Source organism: Oncorhynchus nerka, linkage group LG20 (genome assembly GCF_034236695.1).
Source record: "Oncorhynchus nerka isolate Pitt River linkage group LG20, Oner_Uvic_2.0, whole genome shotgun sequence".
In the NCBI taxonomy this organism is placed as follows: Eukaryota; Metazoa; Chordata; class Actinopteri; order Salmoniformes; family Salmonidae; genus Oncorhynchus; species Oncorhynchus nerka.
In genome coordinates, this window is record NC_088415.1 from 12,817,850 (window position 1) to 12,832,500 (window position 14,651).

Here is a 14,651-nt window from a genome sequence, read left to right on the forward strand (position 1 = left end):
AAGATGGAAGCTTGGCTTATAGCTTTGCTTGGTAACTTGAATTGTGGCTTAATAAAGCATGTTAGGACAGATTCTGTAGCTTGGTAGATAAGTGGAAGAAGTCAAGGGGAGAATGTCTGCTGAGTCACACTGAACTTTCACTTTTTATCGTTTACAGAAAGTTAACGCGAACTGAGGAAGAGGATGGTGTGTCTAGGCCTTTCTAGGGAGTTTTTCCTAGCCACCGTGCTTCTACACCTGCATTGCTTGCTGTTTGGGGTTTTAGGCTGGGTTTCTGTACAGCACTTTGAGATATCTGCTGATGTACAAAGGGCTATATAAATACATTTGGACAGAGGCCACCGCCAAAGAGGGAAAGGTCAGACACAAGCAAAGGTCTGTATCTTAATAGATTATTGTATTAGTCACATGCACAGGGTCGCAGACATGGGCGCAACTTTGGTTTTAGAAGTGGGAGGGACATAACTTGTTTTATTTTTTTATCCAATCGGATAAACACACCAATCAGCCTACCTACCCGCCGAGAGGCGGTCCTAAAGCACTCCGTTGCCTCGTTTTGTATCACATTCCAATGATAAAACTGGGGGAACACTAATGCAATGTCAGAATGTGCACGCCCCCCCCCCCCTTTCACAGTGAAAGTTGCGCCCCTGGTCACAGATGTATTTTCAGGGTTCAGTGAAATTCGAAAACTTTGAACTCCAACAGTGCAGGTCAAAGAGAAGTGAATGAAACAATAATTAAAATGATAATATATACATATTTACAACTGCAACGATGATAAATGTCCATGGGGGGGATTATTATACATTTGTATTTAACCTTTATTTAACTAGGCCCTTAAGAACAAATTCTTATTTACAATGACGGCCTACCAAAGGGCAAAAGGCCTCCTGTGGGGATGGGGGTTGGGATTAAAAATATAGTACCAAACACACATCACGACAAGAAAGACAACACTACATAAAGAGAGAGCTAAGACAACAACCTAGCATGGTAGCAACACCATATTACAACATGGTAGCAACACAACATGATACAAACATTAATGGGCACAGACAACAGCACAAAGGGCAAGAAGGTAGAGACAACAATACATCACGCAAAGCGGCCACAACTGTCAGTAAGTGAATCATGGACACTGTCTATGAATGAAGAGATTGAGATAAAACTGTCCAGTTTGATTGTTTGTTGCAGCTCGTTCTAGTCACTAGCTGCAGCGAACTGAAAAGAGGAGCAACCCAGGTGCTTTGGGGACCTTTAACAGAATGTGACTGGCAGAATGGGTGTTGTATGGTGAGGATGAGGGCTGCAGTAGATATCTCAGATAGGGGGGAGTTAGGCCTAAGAGAGTTTTATAAATAAGTATCAACCAGTGGGTCTTGCGACGGGTATAGAGAGATGACCAGTTTACTGTATCATCTGCATATAAGACTGTATCATCTGCATATAAATGAATGTGAGAGCTTCCTACTGCCTGAGCTATGTTGTTGATGTAAATAGTGGAAGAGTGTGGGGCCTAGAATTTCTGGGGGGACCAGACTTTTTGACTGTTTAATGACGTTGAAAGCTCTGTTTGTTCTTTGTTTATAACTCCTTCCTCTCTGCCTTCCCCTTCCTCTCTGCCTTCCCCTTCCTCTCTGCCTCCCCCTTCCTCTCTGCCTCCCCCTTCCTCTCTGCCTCCCCCTTCCTCTCTGCCTTCCCCTTCCTCGCTGCCTTCCCCTTCCTCGCTGCCTTCCCCCTTCCTCGCTGCCTTCCCCTTCCTCGCTGCCTTCCCCTTCCTCGCTGCCTTCCCCTTCCTCGCTGCCTTCCCCTTCCTCGCTGCCTTCCCCTTCCTCGCTGCCTTCCCCTTCCTCGCTGCCTTCCTCCTCCTCTCTGCCTTCCCCTTCCTCTCTGCCTTCCCCTTCCTCTCTGCCTTCCCCTTCCTCTCTGCCTTCACCCCTTCCTCTCTGCCTTCCCCCTCCTCGCTGCCTTCCCCCTCCTCGCTGCCTTCCCCCCTCCTCGCTGCCTTCCCCTTCCTCTCTGCCTTCCCCTTCTTCTCTGCCTTCCCCTTCCTCGCTGCCTTCTCCTTCCTCGCTGCATTCTCCTTCTTCTCTGCCTTCCCCTTCCTCTCTGCCTTCCCCTTCCTCGCTGCCTTCCCCTTCCTCGCTGCCTTCCCCTTCCTCGCTGCCTTCTCCTTCCTCGCTGCATTCTCCTTCTTCTCTGCCTTCCCCCTCCTCGCTGCCTTCCCCTTCATCTCTGCCTTCCCCTTCCTCACTGCCTTCCCCTTCCTCTCTGCCTGCCCCTTCCTCGCTGCCTTCCCCTTCTTCTCTGCCTTCCCCTTCCTCGCTGCCTTTTCCTTCTTCTCTGCCTTCCCTTCCTCGCTGCCTTCCCCTTCCTCGCTGCCTTCCCCTTCCTCTCTGCCTTCCCCTTCCTCGCTGCCTTCCCCTTCCTCGCTGCCTTCCCCTTCCTCGCTGCCTTCCCTTCCTCGCTGCCTTCCCCTTCCTCGCTGCCTTCCCCCTCCTCGCTGCCTTCCCCTTCCTCTCTGCCTTCCCCTTCCTCTCTGCCTGCCCCTTCCTCGCTGCCTTCCCCTTCCTCGCTGCCTTCCCCTTCTTCAGACAGAAGCAACTCATCCCAGATCAGATTCCGTCCCAAGCGTTAACCCCAGACCAGACAAACACCCAGGCAACCACAGAGGCCAGCATCGAAGCCCAATCAGAGATAGGTAAATGAGATGCTCATAATATTTAGAGCCAATAAGAGTTTTTAGATGCATTCATAAGCTGTCCTATCACCACACACACACACACAGTTCCATTAATTACATATTGTTCCTTTTATCTCTATCTTAGTGTATAGAGTCATCAAAAACCAGCCACTTCCAATCCTCTCCATTGAACTGGACCACATCCCCTTCAAGTGCAAGGCTTCTGGCTGCCTGAAGTCCTTCCGGAAGACCTCTCTCCTGCACTACCCCACGCCTCCGAACACGCCTCTGAGTGCAGCGTGTAGACCCGGGCATAAGAGAAGCAGGTTGGCTTTCAGGAGACGCCTAGGAGGAGAAGCACCATGTCAGGCTCTATACGTGAGTAGTGTCACTCCAGCCCAGGGATCACCTGAGCTAAACCCAACCTCTCTGTCACATTATTATCTGGACCAGTTGTTGTATACAGCCGGTGCTGTTATATCCATGCATGGACAATAAATCAATCAAATCCAAATGAAATCACCTCTTCTATTGCAATGCTCTGCTGTATTATAGACTCACCCCTGGGTGACAGACAGGCTGCCATCGGAGTTAACCGTCATTGTCGGAGATCACTGAGTGAGAGAAGGACGTAGAACCAGCAAACCAACAGCGGACCCCAATGATGAAAGAGTCAGTGAAACAGGTGAGGGACATTTTACACACATTTCACCATCGTTCTGGACTGAGAATATCAACTTGGGTCTTGAACTCTTTTATACACTGAGTGTACAAAACATTAAGAACACCGGCTCTTTCAATGACAGACTGACCAGGTGAAAGCTATAATCCCTTATTGAGGTCATCTGTTAAATCCACTTCAATCAGTGTAGGTGAAGGGGAGGAGACGTGTTAAAGAAGGATGTTTAAGCCTTGAGACAGCTGAGACATGGATTGTGTATGTGTCCTATTCAGAGGGTGAATGGGCAAGACTAAAGATTGAAGTGCCTTTTGAACAGGGCATGGTTGTAGGTGCAACCGTTTTCTGTCAAGAACTAGTGTTCTAACCAAAATGTTACAAATGATACGATACCAGGCCAAGTAGCACGATACCAGGATTGCGACACCACTGGATGAAATAATCAGTGACCTAGCATCCTGTTTGCCCTGTCCACCGGACACATGTTCACGTTGTCTAAACGTTCTCCAAAAAAACATGTCACTGAAATTCACACTTCTACTCAATACAACACATTGAATTGAACATCACACTGTTCGGTGTATAATATAAAACTGCATAGAATGGCTGATTTTGCTCATATTTGTTAAGGCCCAGCTGTGATTTGATTGGAGGAATGGCAGGAAGTATACATATATACATGCATAATGATCTGTATGTCATTGTGTCAGTCAGGAGACAACACTACATAATGATCTGTATGTCATTGTGTCAGTCAGGGGACAACGCTACATAATGATCTGTATGTCAGTCAGGAGACAACGCTACATAATGATCTGTATGTCAGTCAGGAGACAACACTACATAATGATCTGTATGTCAGTCAGGGGACAACGCTACATAATGATCTGTATGTCATTGTGTCAGTCAGGAGACAACACTACATAATGATCTGTATGTCAGTCAGGGGACAACGCTACATAATGATCTGTATGTCATTGTGTCAGTCAGGAGACAACACTACATAATGATCTGTATGTCAGTCAGGGGACAACGCTACATAATGACCTGTATGTCATTGTGTCAGTCAGGGGACAACGCTACATAATGATCTGTATGTCATTGTGTCAGTCAGGAGACAACGCTACATAATGATCTGTATGTTATAGTGTCAGTCAGGAGACAACGCTACATAATGATCTGTATGTCAGTCAGGGGACAACACTACATAATGATCTGTATGTCATTGTGTCAGTCAGGGGACAACACTACATAATGATCTGTATGTTATAGTGTCAGTCAGGAGACAACGCTACATAATGATCTGTATGTTATTGTGTCAGTCAGGGGACAACGCTACATAATGACCTGTATGTCATTGTGTCAGTCAGGGGACAACGCTACATAATGACCTGTATGTCATTGTGTCAGTCAGGGGACAACGCTACATAATGACCTGTATGTCAGTCAGGGGACAACGCTACATAATGATCTGTATGTTATTGTGTCAGTCAGGGGACAACGCTACATAATGACCTGTATGTCATTGTGTCAGTCAGGGGACAACGCTACATAATGATCTGTATGTTATTGTGTCAGTCAGGGGACAACGCTACATAATGACCTGTATGTCATTGTGTCAGTCAGGAGACAACGCTACATAATGATCTGTATGTCAGTCAGGGGACAACGCTACATAATGATCTGTATGTTATTGTGTCAGTCAGGAGACAACGCTACATAATGATCTGTATGTCAGTCAGGGGACAACGCTACATAATGATCTGTATGTCAGTCAGGGGACAACGCTACATAATGATCTGTATGTCAGTCAGGGGACAACGCTACATAATGATCTGTATGTCAGTCAGGGGACAACGCTACATAATGATCTGTATGTCAGTCAGGGGACAACGCTACATAATGATCTGTATGTCAGTCAGGGGACAACGCTACATAATGATCTGTATGTCATTGTGTCAGTCAGGAGACAACACTACATAATGATCTGTATGTCAGTCAGGGGACAACGCTACATAATGATCTGTATGTCAGTCAGGGGACAACGCTACATAATGATCTGTATGTCAGTCAGGGGACAACGCTACATAATGACCTGTATGTCATTGTGCATAATGATCTGTATGTTATAGTGTCAGTCAGGGGACAACGCTACATAATGATCTGTATGTTATTGTGTCAGTCAGGGGACAACGATACATAATGATCTGTATGTCATTGTGCATAATGATCTGTATGTTATAGTGTCAGTCAGGGGACAACGCTACATAATGATCTGTATGTTATAGTGTCAGTCAGGGGACAACGCTACATAATGATCTGTATGTTATAGTGTCAGTCAGGGGACAACGCTACATAATGATCTGTATGTTATAGTGTCAGTCAGGGGACAACGCTACATAATGATCTGTATGTTATTGTGTCAGTCAGGGGACAACGCTACATAATGATCTGTATGTCATTGTGTCAGTCAGGGGACAACGCTACATAATGATCTGTATGTCATTGTGTCAGTCAGGGACAACGCTACATAATGATCTGTATGGCATTGTGTCAGTCAGGGGACAACGCTACATAATGATCTGTATGTTATAGTGTCAGTCAGGGGACAACGCTACATAATGATCTGTATGTTATAGTGTCAGTCAGGGGACAATGCTACATAATGATCTGTATGTCATTGTGTCAGTCAGGGGACAACGCTACATAATGATCTGTATGTTATAGTGTCAGTCAGGGGACAACGCTACATAATGATCTGTATGTCATTGTGTCAGTCAGGGGACAACGCTACATAATGATCTGTATGTCAGTCAGGGGACAACGCTACATAATGATCTGTATGGCATTGTGTCAGTCAGGGGACAACGCTACATAATGATCTGTATGTTATAGTGTCAGTCAGGGGACAACGCTACATAATGATCTGTATGTCAGTCAGGGGACAACGCTACATAATGATCTGTATGTCAGTCAGTTGACAACGCTACATAATGATCTGTATGTTATAGTGTCAGTCAGGAGACAACACTACATAATGATCTGTATGTTATTGTGTCAGTCAGGGGAAACACAACCATTTTCTCTCACTCTGTCATACACACTCTCACATACAAACTTTTAAAACGTTAGGCACCAAACAGAATGTAAGAAAGAAATTGATGTTTGAGATAGTTTAGTTACATCCTACCTATATGAATCCTACCCTTCTGAAACACATCTCATGAGTAACAGATCCTTTTCCTTTCTTCCTGGGCCAATCAGGTGTGCTTAGACCTACTGTCAACTTGTAAGCTAGCTTGGTAACATGACTGACTAACATTTTGTTATCAAACCAATAATTAGCCACTTGTTTAAAACGGTCCGTGACATAGTTTGTGAAATTATATAAAATGCGTGTGAATCCCAAATACATTCCAAAAAAAAGATCTCTGGTAACATGGATCATATTATATAACTGTTCAGGCTAGAGATAAGACCTCTGGTAACATGGATCATATTATATAACTGTTTAGGCTAGAGATAAGACCTCTGGTAACATGGATCATATTATATAACTGTTCAGGCTAGAGATAAGACCTCTGGTAACATGGATCATATTATATAACTGTTTAGGCTAGAGATAAGACCTCTGGTAACATGGATCATATTATATAACTGTTTAGGCTAGAGATAAGACCTCTGGTAACATGGATCATATTATATAACTGTTCAGGCTAGAGATAAGACCTCTGGTAACATGGATCATATTATATAACTGTTCAGGCTAGAGATAAGATCTCTGGTAACATGGATCATATTATATAACTGTTTAGGCTAGAGATAAGACCTCTGGTAACATGGATCATATTATATAACTGTTTAGGCTAGAGACAAGACCTCTGGTAACATGGATCATATTATATAACTGTTTAGGCTAGAGATAAGACCTCTGGTAACATGGATCATATTATATAACTGTTCAGGCTAGAGACAAGACCTCTGGTAACATGGATCATATTATATAACTGTTCAGGCTAGAGACAAGACCTCTGGTAACATGGATCATATTATATAACTGGCTTCTGGTAACATGGATCATATTATATAACTGTTTAGGCTAGAGACAAGACCTCTGGTAACATGGATCATATTATATAACTGTTTAGGCTAGAGACAAGACCTCTGGTAACATGGATCATATTATATAACTGTTCAGGCTAGAGACAAGACCTCTGGTAACATGGATCATATTATATAACTGTTCAGGCTAGAGACAAGACCTCTGGTAACATGGATCATATTATATAACTGTTTAGGCTAGAGACAAGACCTCTGGTAACATGGATCATATTATATAACTGTTCAGGCTAGAGACAAGTAGTTTTCTTTGCTGCATGTTGAGAAGCAGTGCTCCACGTTCCCTCTCTGACACTCCGAGGCTGCATGTTGAGAAGCAGTGCTCCACGTTCCCTCTCTGACACTCCGAGGCTGCATGTTGAGAAGCAGTGCTCCACGTTCCCTCTCTGACACTCCGAGGCTGCATGTTGAGAAGCAGTGCTCCACGTTCCCTCTCTGACACTCCGAGGCTGCATGTTGAGAAGCAGTGCTCCACGTTCCCTCTCTGACACTCCGAGGCTGCATGTTGAGAAGCAGTGCTCCACGTTCCCTCTCTGACACTCCGAGGCTGCATGACAGTGAACTTGCAAAGTCTACTCAGACTGGTCTGTGCTCTTGGCTATAACAGGCGATTCAATTATACAATGTATCAAAATTGCTCGCTTTGCGCACTGCTCCATTGTAACAAATGTACAAATCTAACAACAGAAGACCCATTGGGGTCTGAGTCTGCATCCCCGCTGACGGAGAAGCAGCTGAGTGAGGGCTGGTAGGGAATGCTGAGAGAAGCAGGTGAGTGAGGGCTGGTAGGGAAGACTGAGAGAAGCAGGTGAGTGAGGGCTGAGAGAAGCAGCTGAGTGAGGGCTGGTAGGGAATGGTGAGAGAAGCAGGTGAGTGAGGGCTGGTAGGGAAGGCTGAGAGAAGCATGTGAGTGAGGGCTGGTAGGGAACAGCGGGGACTACGAAGAGACACACACAGGCATAGACACACGCATACACACACATGATAACATACGCACTATACACACATGTACACATGGATTTTGTGATGTAGAGTAGTGGCCTGAGGGCCCACAATGTGTTGTGAAATCTGTTGTATTATAATGTTTTAAAATTTTTATAACTGCCTTCATTTTGCTGAACCCCAGGAAGAGTAGATGCTGCCTTGGCAACAGCTAATGGGGATCCATAATAAATACAAATACAGTCACTGTCTACCTCTACTGTACCTACACAGTGGAAATCCTCCTGCATTGTGCCTGTTCCCAAAAACGCCAAGAGACAGAGCTAAACAACGTCAGGCCTGTTGCACTCACTTCTCAGTTGATGAAGGCGTTTGAGAGAGTGGTCCTTGCACAACTTAAGCAGCAGGTGCAGGGGTTTCTTGACTCCCTGCAGTTTGCCAACCAGGCCAAGATAGGTGTGGAAGATGCACTTGGAGAGAGCAGTCCGCATTATGCTATTAGAGTTTTCCAGTGCCTTCCAACAATATCCAAGCCAATCTTCTAGCCTGCAAACCACAGGTCATGCAGTTACATCCTTCCACCATCACCTGGTTCATGGACTACCTCACTGACAGGCCGCAACGGGCCAGACAACAGAACCACTCGGTCTCAGAAACCATCATCACTAACACGGGTGCCACAAAAGTGAAGGTTCTGTCACCATTCCTCTTCACCCTCTACACAGCAGACAGCCGGCACACCCAAGCCTCCTGTCACCATTCCTCTTCACCCTCTACACAGCAGACAGCCGGCACGCCCAAGCCTCCTGTCACCTACAAAAGTTTTCAGATGATTTGTAAGTCGCTCTGGATAAGAGCGTCTGCTAAATGACTTAAATGTAAATGTAAATGGAAGGCTGAGAGAAGCAGCTGAATGAGGGCTGGTAGGGGATTGTCACGACTTCTGCCGAAGTTGGTCCCTCTCCTTGTTCGGCGGCGTTCGGCGGTCATCGTCACTGGTTTTCTAGTTGCCACCGATCCACGTTTTCTTTTTCCATTTGTTTTGTCTTCATTGTACACACCTGATTTCCATTTCTTAGTTATTGGTCTCTATTTAACCCTCTGGTTTCCCCATTGGTTTTGTGCGTGTTTGTTGCGTGTTAAGCTGTCGCGTTTGTTTGTGAGTTGAGTTTGTTTCCCTACGTGGAATATTTTGTTGCTTTGTTGAGTAAAGACCTTTATTACTCATTCCCGGTGTCCTGCGCCTGACTTCGTCCCACCTGCTGCACATTGACTCTTGACAGGGATGCTGAGAGAAGCAGGTGAGTGAGGGCTAAGCAGGTGAGTGAGGGCTGGCAAGGGGTGCAGCTGGCTGATTACAGCTGCCACACGTGATATGCACATGAAAGTGAAGTGGATATCATTGGACCTGTGCATACCAGTGGCTAGCGACTAGTGGCTGATGCTTAAATTCAACTTAATTTCAAAACAAAACAGACTTTATATAAGTTGCTCTGGATAAGAGCGTCTGCTAAATGACTAACATTTATGGGACAGTGTGTGTGGTATACGTCTCACCATCCAGATCCTTCTCGATGAGGTCCATCCTGTGTGTGACTTGGTTTTACATGGCCTCAATGTGATCCAACAGGTTGATCTGCCACTGCTAATGCAGCACACAGTCTTTGTCTGGGTCTGGGTTTATGTCTGTGCTGGGCTCCACCTCTTCAGTCTCTACTTCCCTCCTCACATACTGCTTCTTATACAGGTCCACACCCTGGAAACAGAACATGACTTCTTATACAGGTCCACACCCTGGAAACAGAACAGAACATGACTTCTTATACATGTCCACACCCTGGAAACAGAACATGACTTCTTATACAGGTCCACATCCTGGAAACAGAACATGACTTCTTACACAGGTCCACACCCTGGAAACAGAACAGAACATGACTTCTTATACAGGTCCACACCCTGGAAACAGAACATGACTTCTTATACAGGTCCACACCCTGGAAACAGAACATGGCTTCTTACACAGGTCCACACCCTGGAAACAGAACATGACTTCTTATACATGTCCACACCCTGGAAACAGAACATGACTTCTTATACAGGTCCACACCCTGGAAACAGAACATGGCTTCTTACACAGGTCCACACCCTGGAAACAGAACATGGCTTCTTATACAGGTCCACACCCTGGAAACAGAACATGGCTTCTTACACAGGTCCACACCCTGGAAACAGAACATGGCTTCTTACACAGGTCCACACCCTGGAAACAGAACATGGCTTCTTATACAGGTCCACACCCTGGAAACAGAACAGAACATGGCATCCAAGTCAAAGGCAAACAGATTTGTCATGAATCCAGCTACCGTACTTTAGTTTTCAGATATTGTCTCTTCATCACAACTTACACCAATTCTAATGCATATATTGGATATGATAAATGTTGTAACTACTGACACACAATCATCTTCGAGAAGGAGTACGGACCTTGTCTGGTTGTAGGGTAGTGGGGTGAATCTTGGTCCAGTCTTGCAGCAGGGAGCTAGGGTAGATCTTGGCTCTGTCTGGGTGCAGTGGGCCACCGTAGAGCTGCGCCAGCTCCAGCAGGTCCTCAGTGCTCCTCAGGCTGTCCTGCAGCTCAGAGCCTCCCGGTGTCTCCACCGCTGGGTAGTACGCCCACGGCTTCTGGTAGAAGTGCTCACTGCTGATATAGGAAGCGTTCGAGTCCTAGAACGAGGTTGGGCTCTTCTGAACCCTGTTGGGCTGCACAGCATGTGTTGAAATTGACGTTGCACTCGGCGTGTCGCCCACCTACCACTGTCATCAGACCCAACACTCTTAACCACTAGACTACCTGCTGTCCTTACCACTGTCAGACCCAACACTCTTAACCACTAGACTACCTGCTGCCCTTACCACTGTCATCAGACCCAACACTCTTAACCACTAGACTACCTGCTGCCCTTACCACTGTCATCAGACCCAACACTCTTAACCACTAGACTACCTGCTGCCCTTATCACTGTCAGACCCAACACTCTTAACCACTAGACTACCTGCTGCCCTTATCACTGTCAGACCCAACACTCTTAACCACTAGACTACCTGCTGCCCTTACCACTGTCATCAGACCCAACACTCTTAACCACTAGACTACCTGCTGCCCTTACCACTGTCAGACCCAACACTCTTAACCACTAGACTACCTGCTGCCCTTACCACTGTCAGACCCAACACTCTTAACCACTAGACTACCTGCTGCCCTTACCACTGTCATCAGACCCAACACACTTAACCACAAGACTACCTGCCACCTATACCAATGTCTGTTCCATACCACTGTCATCAGACCCTGTGTGGCACAGAGATGATTCATTTTAGAGATACATAAATTATCCAGTTGAAGGAAGATACATTTTTACATGGATGTAAGTATGATGGAACTGTTATTTATTCTTACCATGTCTTCCTCACTCGGTCTCTCCCCTTTCTCTCCCCCTCCTGCTCTTCCTGCTCCTCCTCCTCCTCCTCCTATCCCTCTGCAGTGTTGGAGAGTAGGCTGGACTACACAGGGGAACTGGATCCTTCTGACCCGTTGACCCAATTGCCTCAGCTCAAACATCTCATCAGACAGATGGTCAGAGACCTGGGCACCGTGCATCAGATGTCCCTCTGCTCCTCCAACACATGAGTGTGCCACTGAGTTCATCACTTCACCACAGAGACCTGGCTGGAGCAGGGCATAGCAAGCAAGACTACAGTACAAATGATGGGTAGGGGAGTAACACAAACTGTCATTAATCAGTTATTATTCCAGCTAAACTATTGTAATCAGATTACAGATCCTTTTGAAAAACTACATTACTTCTTGGATTACTTTTAATATCAGAAAAAAAATGCATTATGACACCTTTTCAGTTTTCTTAATGACAGTCAATTCAGCATTTTTTTTTAAAAGGTGCAATTTAAGTTTGTTCCAACTGAGCAAGTCTGACCGGATGTCAGAGACCACTATGATGACACACCAAATGATGACCACCAATCAGAGACCACTATGATGACACACCAAATGATGACCACCAATCAGAGACCACTATGATGACACACCAAATGCATTTGATGGATCTTTTTCTGTCTTCTGTCCAAAAGTAGTGTGTGGGTTACATGGACAGAGACGTTACACCTGCTACTACTGACAATTCAGGAATCAACCATATGAAATGTCTGGCAACCTGCATTCCTGCCATGGTGATGAAGGATGGATAGGACAGGCTACTTTTCTGAAAAATAAGAACAGAACATAACCATGTTTAACACTTTTAGTTTAGTTTTTATTAATTTGACCATTTAAAAAAAAAAAAAAAGTACACATAAAACTTAACTTAACTTAACTTACATGAAACGTAGGTTTCTGATTGTAAGTCAACCCCTCCTAATAATATAGTTCTTGCAATTAAATGTAAAACATGGTGAATACTTTGTTTTTGCTAACATAAATAATCTATATCTAACAGGGCTTTATGATTGGATGGTTTTGCTGAAAGGTTCAAATGTAGACCACTGTAGGCTTTTTCTTCTACAGTTCTATTAAATGTTTATATAACATTACACATGTTTGTTCAATGTAAGCACAAATGTATCTAATCCTATGTTTCAAATGCATATTTTTGATTAGTGTTTCAATTAAATGTATTTGGAAAAAAATGGCTTAATAATGATGTTTTAAGATCATAAAAAAGGGTCACACTTTATTTGGATAGTCCGGATATTCCATCTGTAGATGCTCTACAGATAGTTTGGCCATCTGTTGATAAGCAACTGCTTGCTAAGGTTAGGTTTAGAATAAGGTTAGGGTTGGAGCTAGGGGTAACGTTAGTAGATGGTTAGTTGAAATGTTACTGCTAGTCTGTAGAGTGTCTACAGATGGACAGTCCAAAAAGTTATACAAAAAAACAAAGTCATTTTTAAAAGGAGGGGAAATATTTTCATATTTGCAAATATTGTCCTGTCTTTTGAATGTCCAGAATGTTCTTGAGAATAGATGTTATCTTTCTATTGTCCTTTTTAATAACAAATGTTTCTTTCCTCATAGATATTGACGTAGTATAGTATACAAAGTTATTTAGAGGAGATTGCCAATATTAATACTTTTACAAACAAACTGTATATTTTGTCAATTGTAATACTCTGTTAAGATATTTCTCTTTGATTTAAATATTTAGTTGTGATGTTTCGTTTTTTCTTATTATTTCATGCGGGCACTGTGCTCTTATCCTTTTATATATTGTGATTCAGAATTGAATTTATAATTTTTTTGATTGCATCTTTGTAATCAGTAAGTAATGATATGTATAGCACCTAGTCCATAGAGTATAGGACTTTGTCACAGTATATTTAGTACTGATATACTCAGTACATTGCCTGTGTATCCTTCCCTGGTGGGTAGAACTAGAGGATGTGTGTGTGTGTGTGTGTGTGTGTGTGTGTGTGTGTGTGTTGACTGAAGAGCAGTGGGGGGAAAGCAGATGGAGCCAGCCCAGCATATGGCCCCACAGTGTGTAGTCAGAAGGCTCTGGAGTCCCTTATGGCAGTGCCACCTCTGCGTTTCCTTGTACCATATCAGGAATATTACTTTGGTTTCTTTCTATTGTGCATTTTCTTAATCTTTGCATGTGAAATTGGTATTTTTATTTATCCTTTATTTAACTAGGCAAGTCAGTTAAGAACAAATTCTTATTTACAATGACGGCCTACCCCGGCAAAACCAAGATGACGCTGGGCCAATTGTGCGCAGCCCTATGGGACTCCCAATCACGCCTGGTTGTGATACAGCCTGGAATCAAACCAGTCACTGCGCCACTCTGGAGCCCCAAATTGACATGCGACATTGACCTGACCCATTTCAGAATGATTTGTTTTTCCTTACTGTTTGTTTCAATGGTTAATAATACTTTATACGTCAGCTGCTTGCTGAGGTTAGGTTTAGAATAAGGTTAGGGTTGGAGCTAGGGGGAGGGTTAGTAGATGGTGTCACTCCCCGCACCGGAACACCAATGTAGGTGCATTTACTTATTATTCCCCAAATTGCTAGCGACATTAGCTTGCTACTGATGGTATTAGCTATGCAGATACTAAGCATAACTGACAGGGATTCATTAATTTGAAGTACCAGAGATCTATAAAATCTTGCTAGCTACCGAGCGCACTCCCAGCAAGTTATAATCGCAA